This window comes from Fundulus heteroclitus, chromosome 15 (genome assembly GCF_011125445.2).
Source record: "Fundulus heteroclitus isolate FHET01 chromosome 15, MU-UCD_Fhet_4.1, whole genome shotgun sequence".
NCBI classification, from domain to species: Eukaryota; Metazoa; Chordata; class Actinopteri; order Cyprinodontiformes; family Fundulidae; genus Fundulus; species Fundulus heteroclitus.
The window spans coordinates 26,637,206-26,654,110 of record NC_046375.1 but is presented as its reverse complement, the minus strand read 5'-3'; the positions used below and the strand labels follow the sequence as shown (position 1 = coordinate 26,654,110).

The 16,905-nt window shown below is 43.8% G+C and overlaps 1 long non-coding RNA gene across 1 annotated transcript; it reads right to left on the bottom strand.

Annotated features, from left to right (window-relative positions):
* Positions 1 to 4,829: 4,829 nt before the first annotated feature.
* LOC105919023 lies at positions 4,830 to 16,045 on the bottom strand. Its single transcript, XR_001165266.3, has 7 exons — positions 11,222 to 16,045; positions 11,015 to 11,135; positions 10,811 to 10,887; positions 5,557 to 5,630; positions 5,338 to 5,441; positions 5,027 to 5,158; positions 4,830 to 4,956 (listed from the first exon to the last, which is right to left on the bottom strand). It is a non-coding gene; the product is annotated as an uncharacterized LOC105919023 (long non-coding RNA).
* Positions 16,046 to 16,905: the final 860 nt, after the last annotated feature.

Below are 16,905 nucleotides of genomic sequence, written 5' to 3'. Positions count from 1 at the left end.
TCTCTCGGGACATTTTCTGTAATTTAGGTGAGGTGGACTGTGCTTATGCGTCATGTCATGCAGAGGATTGTGGGATTCTTTATAGGTCCTTAGTGCTGGTAAGGGACATCACCAGCTCCCTACGCTAACAGAACTATGATAGGAAGCATACACGCTCCTTTTTCAACCTCCTTCCTTACTGACTGCATTATTTGGACAGTACTTATCATGGCGAACACTGACGCATTTCCACTTTGGCTAAAGAATCCTTACAATCAGACCTTTTTTTTTTTTTTAATTTCCAATCAGACCTTTTTGAATGCAGCCCCTGTCTATGCTTTGCAGAGGCGGGTAGAGTAACCACTAAATCAACTTTTTTTTTACTCAAGTAAGAAGTAGTCAGCCAAGAAATTAATTAAATAAGAGTAAAAAAGTATTCAGTTAGAAAGCTACTCAAGTACTGAGTAACTAATTATAACAGCTGATCATTTAATATTTAAATACTATTTAATCGGACCGATAAAAATCTAAATGACAAAATACAAATTCTGGTACTGTAAAGACAAAAATGAAAAAAACAACAACAAAGAATAACATAATTGCAAAATAAATTCAGGCAGAATTAAAACTTAAAAGACATACTTACAGCAGTTAATGTATATACAGCAAGTTAGAACAGTGCAAAGTACTTCCAGTGACAATAAAAGTACGTCATGTTCAAAAAGTTACTCAAGTAAATGTAATCTCTGATGCTGTGGAGACAAAAAAGGAAATGGCTGGAACTCATTTCTGGACGGGCTTTTCACTTTGTGAACCCGGATTACCCACCTCTGGAGCAAAGACGTATTTCTATTGGTCTCCGTACGCATTAGCAACAGCATTTCTGATGGTCTGCGTGCAACAAGTGGAAGTCTTTCTATTGGTCAGCATGGACACAAAGTTAAGAAGCACTTCTTTTGGTCTGTACTCGCCTGCATAAATTACAACACAGGGTGCTAAAGAAAAAAACCAGTCCAGCAGCAGAAAAAGGGAGAAGGTCTATAGTCATACATTGCCACACCAAAATAAAAATCCCTGCTGTTCTAATACAAAGTTTAATTTGAGTTGGTGAAAGTGATGGTGTCTTTTTATGCTTATACTGTCTCTTACTGATTTTTACTCCTATACTGTTAAGCTCAAATGTAATATTTTTATGGACGAAAGATATTACAGCTGACAAATCAGATTTACCCTTGTTTATCATTATTCTACCCATTCATGTATCACCGATGGTAGCTTTGTAAAATCGGACAGCTGAGCAAAACTTCTCCACCCTCCGTTCACCGTAAACCTCACTCTGTTTAATGGCAGTAATAATGACCATTAGAAAAACATTAAAACATAGATTTGTTCAGGGTGGACCTCGCCACTCACCCATTGATCGCTAGAGATAGACAGCAGCCCTCCCACGACCCTGCTTGGATAAATACTGCGGTCAATCCAGCCTCCACTTAGAAAACAATGGTCAATCCAGCCTTCACTGGGTTTTGTACGTCATATGAACACAATGAATTACAGTAGTAATGCTGGTATGGACCTTTGAAACTAAAAGCAATATGTTTCATGTCTATTGACTGGAGTTAGCAGCTGTCATTCTTGCTCTTTAATGCTCTAAAAATATGTTTTATGTCCACCTGTGAATATGAATATGTAAACAAATATTAATTTTATTTTTGTCACCGTTTCATGTGGTCATTTGGATTTTCCTTATTTGACAATATCCATTTATTTGTCCTTACTTTTCAAAATTATTCAAACAAAAGGGCTTCCACTGACTGCTTTCACATCAGGATAAGAGTAGAACACGTCCAGTTAATTACCAAAGCTCATTGACAACTGAATTTCAAAATTAAAGTCCTTCAAAAGTCTTTTACCTGCTGTTGCAACTAAAACTGCCTGATTCTATCTACATACTAATTTGACTTGTGCGAATAGTAAGGATCCTCACTGTGTTCTCTTAATATGAAGTCAATAAAGTAAATTTGCATTTCAAAGTAAAAGCTTTTTATACAGGTCTTATCTGACCAAATCTACACATTAATTCAGAAATCCTGCTAAAAAAAAGACGCTCCTTGTTTCCAACCACTATTTGGTACTCATGTCAAAAATATTTCACCTTTTTCTCTCAGGAACAGGACAGTCTGATTTTGTGTAACCCAATTTACGTATTACTCCTTCATGAAATGGTTAAGACAAACGTTGAACGTAGAGTGAAGCAATTTGAATTCCTCGGACTTGACAAAGCACTTTACAAGTACAGTGCACATTCACATTCGTTCTCCCATTCACATGCTGACAGTGGTGAGCAACATTGTAGCCACTGCTGCCCTGGGGCAGACTGACAGAAGCAAGGCTGCCATACAATCAGCTCCACCGGAGCCCTTTAGCCCCAATTCCACCGACTTGGTTTGGCCACACACCCCTCAGATCCGCCCGCTTGTGGAGCAATTTTTAGTAGGTCTAGCCTGTGTTTCCTTGATTGAGGAAGGTGAGTCTGTATTTCTTGAGGTAACTATCTTTCCTTAAGTGGATGTCTTGTTCCTTTCTACAATCTTGTATTAAATTATGTCCTTGTAGAATTTAGTCAGTCTTACTGAAAAGCTGTCAGGGATGATACATTAAGGAGTACAGTTTCGCGTTGCGCTTGGCACAACAAGGACACCGATAATTTTTTTCCTTCCCCACAGGGCACTGCCACATTTTCGAATTCACTGTATGAAGCATTGTTAGGTTAATCGGCCTCTCTAAATTCTCCTTAGGTGTGAGTGTGTGCGACAATGGTTGTTTGTCCTGTTTGTCTCTGTGTTGCTGTGTGATACACTGGCGACCTGTCCATGGTGAACCCCGCCTCTCACCCATTGCCAGCTGGAGATAGGCACCAGCACCCCTTGCCACCCCACAAGGGATAGACATGTTAGAAAATGGATGGACTGATGGATGGATGAAGCATGTTGATGAAAACCTTTCTCTACATACAGGACTGTCTCAGAAAATTAGAACATTGTGATAAAGTTCTTTATTTTCTGTAATGCAATTAAAAAACATGAAATGTCATACATTCTGGATTCATTACAAATCAACTGAAATATCGCAAGCCTTTTATTGTTTTAATATCGCTGATTATGGCGTACAGCTGAAGAAAACTCAAAAATCCTATCTCAAAATATTTGAATATTTCCTCAGACCAAGTAAAAAAAATTTATAACAGCAAAACAAAATCAAACATTTAAAAATGTCCATTAATGCACTCAGTACTTGGTTGGGAATCCTTTTGCACAGATTACTGCATCAATGTGGCGTGGCATGGAGGCAATCAGCCTGTGGCATTGCTGAGGTGTTATGGATGCCCAGGATGCTTCAATAGCGGCCTTTAGCTCATTTGCATTGTTGGCTCTGGTGTCTTTCAGCTTCTTCTTCACAATACCCCCCAAATTCTCTATGGGGTTCAGGTCAGGGGAATTGGCAGGCCAATCAAGGACAGTAATGCCATGGTCAGTACACCAGTTACTGTGAGAATCTTATGTCGTCTCTTAACCACTACCATACTTGTGATTTAGTTTACTGAACCAAGCTGAGTGTTTTTTAAGGCTCTGGAAACCCTGCAGTGTTCCGAGTTAATTAGACGATTCAAGTGATTAGTTGAATAGCCTACTAGTATACTTTTTTACGATATTCTAATATTTTAAGATAGGATATTTGGGTTTCTTAAGCTGTAAGCCATAATCAGCGATATTAAAACAATAAAAGGCTTGCGATATTTCAGTTGATTTGTAATGAATCCAGAATGTATGACATTTCATGTTTTTTAATTGCATTACAGAAAATAAAGAACTTTATCACAATATTTTAATTTTCTGAGACAGTCCTGTATGTGCTGAAAACAAACAGATGTACGTCAGGACGGCCGAGTGGTCGAAGGCACCAGACTCAAGGTTTGTCTCTTGCGCAAGAGGTTTTGGTCTCCAGATGGAGGCGTGATCTGAAAAAGACAATAGCAAATCTTATTCGCCTGCTCAGATCAAGGACAAATACACTAATTTCAAGAAAATTTTAATAATTTTTAGTTCCGTTTTTGCAGTGTGAGCCCTGACTCTTGTAGTTCAAAGGTCAGTACTGGTAGCCCGTCGTTTGACACGGTACCAATGAAGTATCTCTCAGTTCCAAAAAGGTTGGTGACCCCTGGTTTAGTGATTAGGTTAGCGGTTAGCTTTGGTGTTAGCCGTTCATTTTAGCTCCGCTGTTCTTATCATATACTCTGAACATGGCAGAGAGTCGCAAGAAGCAAACTGCGTTCATGTTTATGAGAAGAAGAGGAAGGACTCAGTAGAAAGAAATAAGTAGAATCAATGATCAATGATCATTTTAATTCAATCTGATGTCATGATGATGATTTTCAGTCTTGGTCAGAAGATTGAAAGCTGTGCAAAAAGTTGGTTTTCTGAGGTTCAACATCGCTTCATCTCATTTTTCAATCTCTGCATCTGCAAAAATTCTCCATCTTGTCCATCCTCATCAGCCTGGCGCTTTTGTCTTGTTTTAACACCTGATCAGGCACATGTTCCTTAATTTATAACTAAATGATAAATGACAGTCGTTTTCTTCCTGCTGATGTCAGACTCATGGACCGACTGATGATGCTGGGCTGAGATTTCATGAGAGAACTGCTTTGCAAAGGTCTTCCTTCCTCAGGGCCTGATGGAACTCTAATCCCTCTGCTGGTCACAGCTGGTCATAGCCTGTAGTCGCTACTTTTATCAATTATAAACTATAGAAACCCTGGATAAGAGCAAAATGTTCCATCACACCTGATTGTCATGGTGATTGTTTATGGGACCCTTGTACAGGCAACAACTTCAGACAACAGAAGATCGTTTAAACGGTTTATTGATCCAACAGAACAAAAGGATGGTTCTTCTAGGATCGGGTTCCAGGACGGCACTGAAGGAGAGAGGGAAGGATTATAATATGAAGGATTGTTGGAGGAGGAGGATGAGGAGCAGAGCCTTACTGTGGTCTATACCATTTCTAATGTTCTGCTCATCATGTCGTGGAGAAAAGATTTCTTGCTTTTTTCTGTCCACTCTTCCTCTTCCTGACTGGTGGTGATTGGGTGGAAGTTCACAGACTGATGAGATTCAATCTGGAATGATCAGAAATTAGAAAAGATCTGCAGTCTGGCTGGGAAATCAGAACCTAGTTCTGGAATTTCTACAATATTCACAGAACATGTTTCTGTTCAGTGTTTGACTCGTGGTATTGTCTTTCTAACCATGGTTTTAGATTCATTAATAAAGAACTGAACCCACATGATCTCCTTACCCGTCTTATCTGTCCGTCCTGACAGGAAGCTGGTCATCATTAGATCCTTGAATCTGTCCTCTGGGTCTTCTCTTTCTTCATCGTCCCAGGGCGATTGTCTCAGCCTAGTTAGAGAATAGACATGTGATCCTGGACAGAGTCCTTCATTGGTGTGTAAATAAAAGATGCTTGAAGGTGACTGAAAGTGACTTTCTGCTCAAGGCAAAATCATGGACTGACCTTTTCCTCCAAAGTATCATCATCAGTAGATCAGGAGGTGGAGCAGGTCCTCTGCTGGAGTCGTATGAAAGGAGCTGAAGGAAAGAAAACACACCAGAGACCAGAAAACAGGGCTAATGAGGAGAATGATGGACAGCAGAAAGTCAGAACCAGTTTCTAACGCTGGGCTCATCTTTGTGTTCCATGTTTGAAATCTTTGAATTTGTTGTTGTGTGGATAAAAGTTTCTGTACTTCAACTTGATTTTCTTCTCTGGCTTCACAGTGGCACAGTGCTGTTGTCTTGCAGCAAGAAGGTCATGGCTTCGAGTCTGACCCTGGGTCTTTCTGTATGGAGTTTGCATGTTCTCCCTGTGCATGCTGGGTACTCTGGCTTCCTCCCACAGTCCAAAAACATGACTGCTAGGTTAATTGGCCACTCTCAATTCTCCTTAGGTGTGAGTGTGTGCGTGAATGGTTGTTTGTCCTGTCTGTCTCTCTATTGCCCTGCGACTGATGACCTGTCCAGGGTGAACCCAAAACCCACGCGGGGCCACCCCTTCACGGGGGCATCATTAAAACCCTGAATCAGATTCAGTGTCTCTGCTGTCCACGGTCCTGATTCTTTACTGACGCCACGCTTTTATTTGCTCTCAGATACAACAGATTAGGCAAACGTTCCTTTTCTCAGTGGATATTTTATTTTTATTTTATTTTTATTTGCATTGTGGATCAGGTTCTGCTTTCACGCTGCTATGGAGCAGCTGGTCCTCTGTTTGAGTCGTTTTGTCATGTTTGGTGGAGCCGAGAGACCCAAATGCAGGCAGAAGGCAGGCAGTATTGTGTGAATGTGCAGGAACTCACAAGGGGTGTGAGAACTAGAACAGGAACAAGACTGACAACAGGGTTTATACAGGAATGAGTAACCCTAATTTAATGCTTTTTAATGCCTGTAGAAATATTTTTAATGCCATCAACAAGTACCCATATATATATATATATATATATATATATATATATATATATATATATATATATATATATATATATATATAAATATATATAAAAATAACTTGTTGATGGCTATGTTCAGACAACAGAACACCTCCGCATGCAGTGTGGCATTGGCTCCAAATGTTGTTCGCAGACTGTCCGATTTCCTGATGTAAGTGGCGGTAGAGCTTGCTCCAGCTGCTGCTGTGCTGTTTGCGGTAGCTAATGCGGACGTGACTGCGTTGGTTACAGAAAAGTAACTTGACATTGTTAGCTGCTGTCTGCTCCTTGCAGCTGATCTGTGGCTGTCCGCAGTGGTGTAGTGGTCCCTGGAGAAGTGGGTATACTCTCAATGTTTGCCCTTTTAGACGCAGCTCAGAAAAATGCCGTTTTAGAAACGATGACATGTAACACAGCTCTATTTAGTTTACCCAAAAACTAAGGGTTTACTCATTTTAGCCAAAAATATTTAGCCTAAAACATTTAGATTAAATATTTCCTTAAGCTACTACGTAAGGCGTGAAAGTACTATTGTCTCTTTTTTTTTAATGATTTTATCCAGCTTCTGGCTGGTAATGTAAAATTTTCTTTGGTTTATATTGAAGGAATTCCTACACTACATCCAGAATCAACATTTCATTACTTTACTGTAGGTTTTTTAATATAGACCTAGATGATAAGGCATAAGTCCTAAATTGAATGAAAATCTATAGAAAGAGATAAAGTTAATGATGAGAACATCCAAACTCAAATCACTTTGTCTTTGCAAATCATGAATTGTCAAATATACCAGCTGAAACACCCAAAGAACTGTTGATCCTGTTGATTTAGACACCCTGACAATGAATGTTTAGCCCCTCGATTTTAAAATGGACGGTGATTTTAAACTTGACAGTCAAAAAGGGTTAAGTTAAAAGTTAAATCACTTTTATCATGCAAGGAACAAAGCAAAGGTAAAACCTATTCTTTCAAGGCAAAAACATGGAAACACTACTCCAAGCGTTCATTTCATCATGGCTGGATTAGTTTAATTCTCTTTATCTCTGAATCAGTCAGTCCTCACTCAAATGTCTGCAGCTGGTTCAAATGCTGCTGCACACCTTTTAATGCAAAAACATAAAATGAAGCATATTACCCGATCCTGGCCTCCCTTCACTGGTTGCCTGTTTATCTTAGAGTTCAGTTTAAATAACTTCTGTTTGTTTTTAAGGATTTGAACAGCTTACTATTATTATTGTTGTTGTTGTTTTAAACTGTTAAGTCTTTAGCCAAGTCATTTTATTAGATGTTATTTTGTTTTACCTCCTGATAAAGTGCTCTTTAAATAATGATGACAATGATGATGATTATGATCACAAGAAACTTTTGCATCATCACCCAGAAGCTGGAAAGAAAAGAGACAAAAAGATTTTTTTAACCTCACTTAGTAACTCAAGGAATTATTTTAAACTAAATATTTTAGGCAAAAATATTAAACTGTTTATTGGTTGTTGTTGTTTTTTTTTCTTCAATCCCACCATTATGTTTAGTAATTTCTGCCAAAAGCTGCAGCATTTTCATTTAATCCATCTGAATGTAGTATTTGCAAGCCCTACTCTGATTGGATGGAAAGAACCCTGTTTGTGATTGGCTGGTGAGGTGGACAGTTTTTGAAGTCGCCAGTGCACAGAGTCGAGCGACCGGAGAAACCACAGACATTATATATTGTGTCTATGGGAAAAATAGCCGAGCGAGCGCACAGCTGGTATTGACCGTGGAAGTAGCAGGTCACGGCAAATAAAAAAACCGAGCGCGAGCGAGCATAGTGGATTGAGAAGAGTTTATCAGAGTTGAGCGCGCGCATGATGTTTAAACGTTGTCTCACTGCGCGCTCAAACAAAAGACACAAATATCGCTCCAGAAGTGGGTATACGCAATGCTGACTGGAAAATAAACGGGTATACGCCGCATACCCGCGTACACCCTGGACTAGACTGTCCGACTTCATGTGAGACCGTGAAGCATTGACACCCTTTGTACAGCTTATTTTTTTTTTTTTTTAAAACACGGCAAAATCCTTCCTCATCCTTACCGTTCACAGACTGCAGCCATGTCCCGAATTCCTGGTTTTCCATCCACTTTTGTTGAAATTTGCATTTTCCCAAATCTTTCTCCACCTCGAGCTTCTTTTCCGAACATAACGGCTTTACGATCAACCGGAAGCAGATCCGCGCAAACACGCGGAATCAGTTATATCTGATAATATATCTGATGAAACTGTTTTTATGGCCGTATTTTTTTAGAAAAAAAATAATGCCACCAATGATCACATTTAATGACTTTTAATGCTAATTAAGGCCTTAATTTTAAAAAATTTCATTTAATGACTTTTAATGACTTTTAATGCCCCGCGGAAACCCTGGACAAGAACCAGATGAAGGACGACAAAAGGAATCCAGTAATGAGCAGCCAAGAGCTGAAGATGACATGCTGGGAGAGAGCATCAGTGGAGTGAGGAACGGGGGAGAAAAATGACCTGCAGAGCAAACAGCCTTGTGGGGAAGCAGGACTAGAACACCGTGAAACATGGAGGAGATGAGAGAGAAACACCAACAGAACACGACTAACCACTGCAGTGACCAGAATCCAAACTTCAAAATACGCTGGGCTAACAAGACTGAAAACCAAGGAGACAGATCTCAAAGTCCTCAAAACAGAGACACAACCACTAACAGAATCCTGGGCTTAATGTCGCTCAAGACGCTAGAGAAAGGAAGCCCACAAAAACAAAAGGACTCCTAGGACAAGGAACAGCACCAACAACTCAAAACCCAGTAAGTGGAGGGGGTCCTGGAAGGAGGCCTGGAAACCAAACACTACCTTAAACAGGTGGCTGTAAACAAGAGTTCTTGTTCCCAAACAAGAGTTCAGTTAGGCTGACCCAACACAGTCCAGCATTCAGGGGGAAGATGTAGTTGGCGAGAGCCAATAAATAGTTTCTGAAGAGCAACACAGTGGCAGTAGGATCCAACAAGACCTCTCTAGATGGTGACCTGTAGACCGCAACATCAATCACTAGAACCACAACCAGAACTATGGGAAATGACAGCAAAACGATCCAGCAGGAAGCCTCTGAAGATCACATGAAATACTGCGAGAGTGGATTAGTGGACAAGTAACAGTTGAGGGTAGAAAGCTGCTGTGTGGGCAAGCTTTACTAAAATGGAAGCACTGCCACTGAACATGGAAAAGTACCTGAACCAGAATAACACTGAGCCCACAGAACACGAGCAACCAGTACAGTGATCAGAATACAAACCTAAGAGTAAACTGGACTTTTAAAACATTAGACCTAAGAGTCAGAACAGAGAAATCGTGTCTAATGAACAGTGGTGGGCACAGATGCCATGATACAAAATAAATAATTGCAGAACTAACTTTTTATTCATCGCAGTGTCACTCAAGCTAAGCTTAAAAATAGTTTGCAGACCAGTTATCGTCCATTTTATTGGGTTCAATAACTGTAAGTACAATAACATTCACAACAAGATATTCATCAGCGGTTTATGTCACTCTCCTGGCTCTCGGTACACATTCACACAGACATCTCCACAACAGTAATAGCCACGGCTCCACAATAATATGTTATAATTCTTCTTGTTAAGATGTCGGCTCAAAAACAGAGACGCTGGTATCCGCATTTTTTCTGTAAACAGTGCGCTGCTGTGTGACCCTAACCCTTTAATTAGTGGTGTAACAGAGTTTCACTGAGCTGGGCTTTTGGGTCACTGCATGGCTCAACGGGACTCTGTTTTGTTCCCATTACAAAACACCAGGCAGCTTACTGCCCCAGGGCAATCCTCGAGGGACATTTGACCAGCATGTTAGGACAACATGTTTCTTCCATATAGCAATGATGAAGCAGATCTTTATGCTTTCCTACTCAAAATAATGCACATTAAATATATAATATTATTGGTGTTAAAACAATGAACCCAAAAAGTCATGATTTATTTCGCATTTGTTCCAGAGTGACGATAGAGAGGGAAAAGTGACCTCCAGGAAAGTTCAGCACTGTGTTCTGTGCTTCCAGCAGTGTTGTCTGCTTATTATTAATGACTTTGGGCTTGTTCATCTTGTTAGTAGAGGTAATAGAGCACTGGTAGAAACCACAGAAACTTTGTCCATCATCACAATTTAAGAAAAATAGAAAACAGGACCACGTTAAAGAAATCAGTCTAGTTTTTACATTCTGGCTCAACTTCATGTACAGTTAGGATGTCGTCACATTAGATGGTTTCTTACTTTCTTCCTGGAGATCATCGTTTTCTCTTCCTGCTTCTGATTGGTGGTGTAGAAAGATGCCAGAATTCTGCAGGGTCCTGATAGAAATACAAGGACAGAAACTGGTTTGATTTAGATACCATTTGTAGAATGATAACATTATAATACATTTCTTTGCATCATCGACATCTAAGAACTTTGTATGTTAGCTTAATAAAGGCCTACCTGCACATGCTTTGCATCTGGCCTCTCTATCCTATCTTCAGGTGTCCCTAGGAAGCTCTTCACCAGCACTGAAGTCCTGGATCTCCAACGGGAGTTCTGCCTTCCTGATTCCCACGTAATTCTAAATGAATAAATAAGTTATACCGGCTATACTTGCTTGATATTTAAATTAGGATAGTTGTCTATACTCTCTGAACATTTCCTCACCATTTCCTCGCATTGTATGAAGTCAGCAGCTCAGATGATGGCCCTCTGTGTCTGCAGATCTCTTCAGCATCTTCCATCACCCCAAAGTCCATAGAGGCTCAGTCCAGCACAGCATTCAATGACAAATATGAAGACAACACAGGTGAAATCAGGCTTGTAAAAGGAGAGTACCACTCCAGAGGGTTCTCCTTAAACTAGGCCTAAATACACAAAGGTAGCTCAGTAATATTTATATTTTGCTGTCACGGCCCAGATATACGTAGTTTCTAACGGTAACGGACACAACCCGTACTCGTACATCCAAAGGACCATTTACTGCCTCCAAGTGTTAAAAAAAAAATTCCTTAGCGCGTCACTCTTTAAATACTTGGGAAACGAAAGTTACGACTGTAACTACGGTTCTATGAATCCCGGATGACCGCCAGAGGCGGTGCTTAAAGCACTGAATGATCACTCTTGCGCATGCACAGGTCGAGAATTTTATACCATGATGGTAACGTGTGACCCCCGGTGACACCGGTAAGACCATATAATCACGTGACAAACACAGCTCAGTCCCTTAATCTTCTCGCAAACAACACGATGATTCCGAGGGACCGAGCGCTCTGGCGGTCATCCGGGTTTCATAGAACCGTAGTTACAGTAGTAACTTTTGTTCTATTTCATCCCTACTGACCGCCAGAGGCTGTGCTTAAAGCACTGGATGACGATAACCAACAGAGTTCTGAGGAATCACACAGAAGAAAACAACCCCGAAAACACGCCCACCTCACTGGTATGACGATGCGTGCCGGGATAGGATCCCCACCAAAGGGTGAAAGTCGGCCAAGTTAACCCTATAAAACCTAGCAAAGGTATTCAGGGATGACCACGAGGCTGCTGCACATATAGCCTCCAGAGTGACCCCTGCCATAGTGGCCATGACACACTAATGCTTCTGGTGGAATGGCACCGTACACCAGCAGGGGGTTGGTGGACCTGTAGAACGTACGCTTGTTCCACCACGTCCACAATCCAACGTGCAATACGCTGTTTACAAGGAGCCTGCCCTTCACAGGGCCCTGAGTAGCAAACAAACAGATTATCAGACTGCCGCAGAGAAGCTGTGAGTCTGACATATGCCTTCAGTGCCTGAACAGGGCAGAAAGGCTCAGGCCCATTCGTATAAAGGGAAGCAAGCTGGAGGGGCACAGTGTGGCCCGCAAATGAGGCCACAATAGGAAGAAACCCAACATCAGGCCAGAGAATAACACCAGCTGGATTCCCATGGCAACAGGGCTTGTGAATAGACAACACACGTAGCTTCCTGACCCGCTTCGCCGAAGCCAAGGAGAAAGTTTTTTGACACACACTTAAGGCTTGCCTCTGCCAACAGTTCAAACGGAGGAGATCGTAGGGCAGTGAGGACGAGAGACAGAGGTCTCACACAGGCACAACAGGGCATGTGGGAGGGTGCAAACATCGGGCACCTCTCAGACACACAAAACATCCTTGTTACGGCCTGGAGGCAACTGGTATTGGGATGCAGGATCTGACCCCCCAGCTGTGACAGAAGGTCCTTCCTGTGGGGAAGAGGCATTGGAGAGCTGCAAAAGAGCCTGTGCAGCAAAGGAAACCAGATTCTCCCTGGCCACCAGGGGGCCACTAGAAGGACCCGATGCCCCTCCTGAAGGACCCTTAGGGGTGTTGGGCCTATCATGGGAAACGGCGGAAAAGTTCAGAGCAGCACTCACAGCCAGTCATGTGCCAGTGCGTCTTGACCCAGGGGACTGGCATTGTCTGCCAGGGAGAACTAAAGTGGGCAATATGTCGTCTCTTCGGACGCAAGTAGATCTACAGCTGCTTTGCCGTACATCTCCGAAATGACCCCACTACCTCCGGGTGGAGTCTCCACTCCCCCGGTGGTGGGCGTCCCCGAGACAGAATATCTGCCGAAACATCTGCACCCCTGGAATGTAGGCAGCTCTCAGGCTGGCGAGAAGAGGGGCTGCCCAGGTCAAGAGCTTCTGGGTCAGCCACAGCAATGTTAACGACTGTGTCCCACCTTTATGGTTGATGAAAAACCACTTAAGTATTGTCCGACTACACCAAGACATGCCGTTCGCACCAAGACATGCCGTCCGCACCGGTCTGGGAGGAAGTGTTGCAACGCCCGCTGCACAGACTGACTCCAAGGTGTTGATGTGCTGCAGTTTTTCTCCGGAGAGACCATGTCCCCAGGCGATCCGTCGCTGCCACGCCCCATACCGTGGCGTACGCGCTGGTAGAGACAACCTCTTGTCGAGACGGCGGCCAACCAAGTGGAACCCCTTTGTCATTAATACTGCATTTCGCCACTGATGCGAGGCAGTGAGAGGACACCCAGTGTGCGATGGCGCAGCGTACAAGAAGGGTCCAGCCACAGGCTGTGAACCACATCCGCAGTGGTCGCAGAGACAACAGTCCCAGGGGTATTACTGTAGCGGCAGTAGCCAGCTTGCCCAACAGATGAAGATAAGCAATAAAAAGGGGTGCACGGCCAGGCAGAAAGTCGGGCAGCATATGCAGAATGCCCTCGACAGGCTGAGGCGATGGGCGAACAGTCACAGTGAGGGAGTCCATTGTGATTCTAAGAATGTGACCTCTTGAGATGGAACTAAGTTACTCTCCTGCCAGTTCACACGTAGACCCAATAGGTCTATATGGTCAAGTAATGTGCTCGTGCCTGCAGTAGCTTGAGCTTCTGTGGGCGCACAGATGAGCCAATCGTCCAAGTAGGGCAGGATCTTTAACCCCTTGGCCTGCAGAGGACACAGTGTCGCAGCCACGCACCAAGCATACGTGCGGACAGAAAGACCGAATGGGAGAACCCCGGACAAAGGCTTGCCCTGAAATGCAAAGCGGAGAAAACTGCCAATGACATGGTGCGATTGGGACCTGAAGTATGCATCCCTCAGGTCAACCAGGGTGAACCACTTGCCTGGAGAAGATTGTCTGAAGCACACCCCTGATGCCCAACATGTGGAAAGGGATGGTCTTGAAAGAACATTCAGACCTCTCAGGTCCAAAATTGGGCAGAGTCCACCAGCCTTTTTTGGGACCAATAAAAATACTTAAGTATAAATAAAAGCTCCCTGGGTCCTGCAGGGGGTCAACAGGCAACATACCACCCTTGGCCAGCAAGGCACCCATCTCGTGGCTCAGAGTCTGAGCCTTTACCTGGTAGCGAATTCCCGTCATCCTGACTCGACCAGGAACAGGAGGGCGGTGGCGCAACTGTAGCGCGTAACCCTGGGCAAGTGTAGACACCACCAATGGATCAGAAACGAGAGCGGTCCAGCAGCTGAGCTAGTCCTGGGTAAAGTGTCCCACCGCCAGCTCGGTGATGCACTGGCCATAAGCAGGCCGTGGTTGCCCCACAGAGGGTGTAGTTGGGGCAGGATAAGTGCGTTAAAGTGACGCAGAGGCACTCCCAGCAGGACGCCACAATCGCCTGCGATGCAGGCTTGCCAGCTGCTGCCTTGTACACAAAGCCTGGGTTGATCGCTCCAAGGCTGCAAGCGCAGCAGAGCCAAATAACTCCCCAGGAATCACTGGAAGACTCATCAGGGTCCCTCTACAGGCTTCGGTTAGAGGAGACTGAGCCAACCAACTTTGCGGCGTGCTTCAACAACGGTAGACAGGACACGGCCAACTTACATTGACAAAAGAGAAAAAGCATGTAAGGGTGTCTCAATCACGGAGCCTCCAGAGAGGCTGAGAGACCAGTAACAAATGCGACAATGAGTTACCAAGTCAGACTCTACAGAGTAGATCAGCAGTCACATGGCACTGAGGACGAGGACTACAGGCATTAGATCTCAAAGCCTGCTCCGGCATCACAATGAGGGATGCACTGGCATGTTCGAAGGAAGGCATATGGCCCAAGCCAAACTTGGGCACGTCTTGCATGGCCGCCAGGGCCCTGCCATCAGAGGTCAGCAGCGAAGAGGCCTTGGTGTCCGCCCAACAGGCACGAACCAACTTCTCATATTCAGCAATGGGGAAACAAAGGACGACCTAGTAATAGGACGTCGAAAGAAAGCACCAGAAGCCGCAGATCGGTTCGGTTGAGCATCCAGCTACAACCGGGCAAGAGCAGTTCTCAAAGCGCCCACTATCAAACCGTCCTCTTCCGACTGAGAGCCGGAAGAGATACGTGAACTGGCTGCTGACAGATGTGAGCCAGAGTCAATTGATGTTGAAAATCAGTATCAGATACTAGGGATATAGCATCGTATCGTCAGTCAAGGCTTCTCTATGGTGATCTGGTTCCAGACAAGAAGGACACAGATAATACCCATCCTTCGACTGGAGAGGGGCCATACACGCTCTGCACTAGGGCTTGTCCAGCATCTTATGCTCACAGGACAAGGTCAGGTCGAGCTGAAATCGTCACCCTTGACACTTAAGCCGACGAACGAATAGGCCAGAAAACCCGGTTGAGCAGAAAACGCCACCAGGGGTTCCTCAGCAGCGTAAAAGGCTGCAAGGAGCACTACGATCACCGTAGCTACAGAAGAAGTACAAACCAGCAAGGTTGCAACACTTAATGAAGCAAGCCGAACACGGCTGCCCAATGAATGATAAAGCAAGCCCAAACACGGCTGCTGTGTAATAAAATATAGGCAGCTGAACACAGCTGTACAATGAATAAAAAGCAAGCCCGAACACGGCTGCTGTGTAATAAAATATAGGCTGCAATAAACCAATATAGGCAGCTGATGTGCCGGCAATTAAGTATAGGCAGCCGAAAGCGGCTGCAATTTAAAATTAGAAGCAACTGAACGCGGCTGCAATTTAACATCACGAGCAGCCGAACACGGCGACAATTTAACATTATGAGCAGCCGAACGCGGCTGCAAGGACAACAGCAAACAAGCTGGTCGAAATCGGCTAACGTCTTACCTCCAGCAACGGGGAAATCGGCGCGGGGCATGAACGCGTTCCCGCTCCTGCCGATCAAAGGGAAACAACTTTCCATGGAACAACAAAGTTGTATCAAGGGGAGCTTGTGCAGCCTCTGGAGGGCGAGATGATCCTCGTAGCTCCGACCGTAGTCTCGAGGCCACCAGCGACAAGCAAATAATCAGTGACTTACCACCTGTTCAACCTGCATGCGAGAAGATGAAAAGGGACTGAGCTGTCGTTGTCACGTGATTATATGGACTTACCGGTGTCACCGGGGGTCACACGTGACCATGTTGGTATACAATTCTCGACCTGTGCATGCGCAAGTGCTTTAAGCACTGCCTCTGGCGGTCAGTAGGGATGAAATAGAAATACTTTTCCCCCCACCGCGTCTTCTCACTACTCCGAGATTTTAGGATCCAGCCCCAAAGCTTTTAATCTGCTGACAAACAGCTTCAACACAAGCAACCAAAACAGCCCATGTCCCAGTGTCTCTTGCCTCCTTCACGATCTTTATTTGTAACCAGCAGCAACGTCAAAGTCAAGAACCATCACCACCTGAGTCTCAGTGCCATGAAGCTAATGTGTTGCTACACCTTTCAGCTTATTTTTTCCTCAATGGATGTTTTACTTCTTCATGACTTCAGTTTATACCCTGCCGCATTAACGCACGCCATATAGATTTTATTTTGTTCAGCAGCATCAACTCACCACTTGCAGATTATAAAGCTGCGTCCTCTCTCTCCTTATAAATT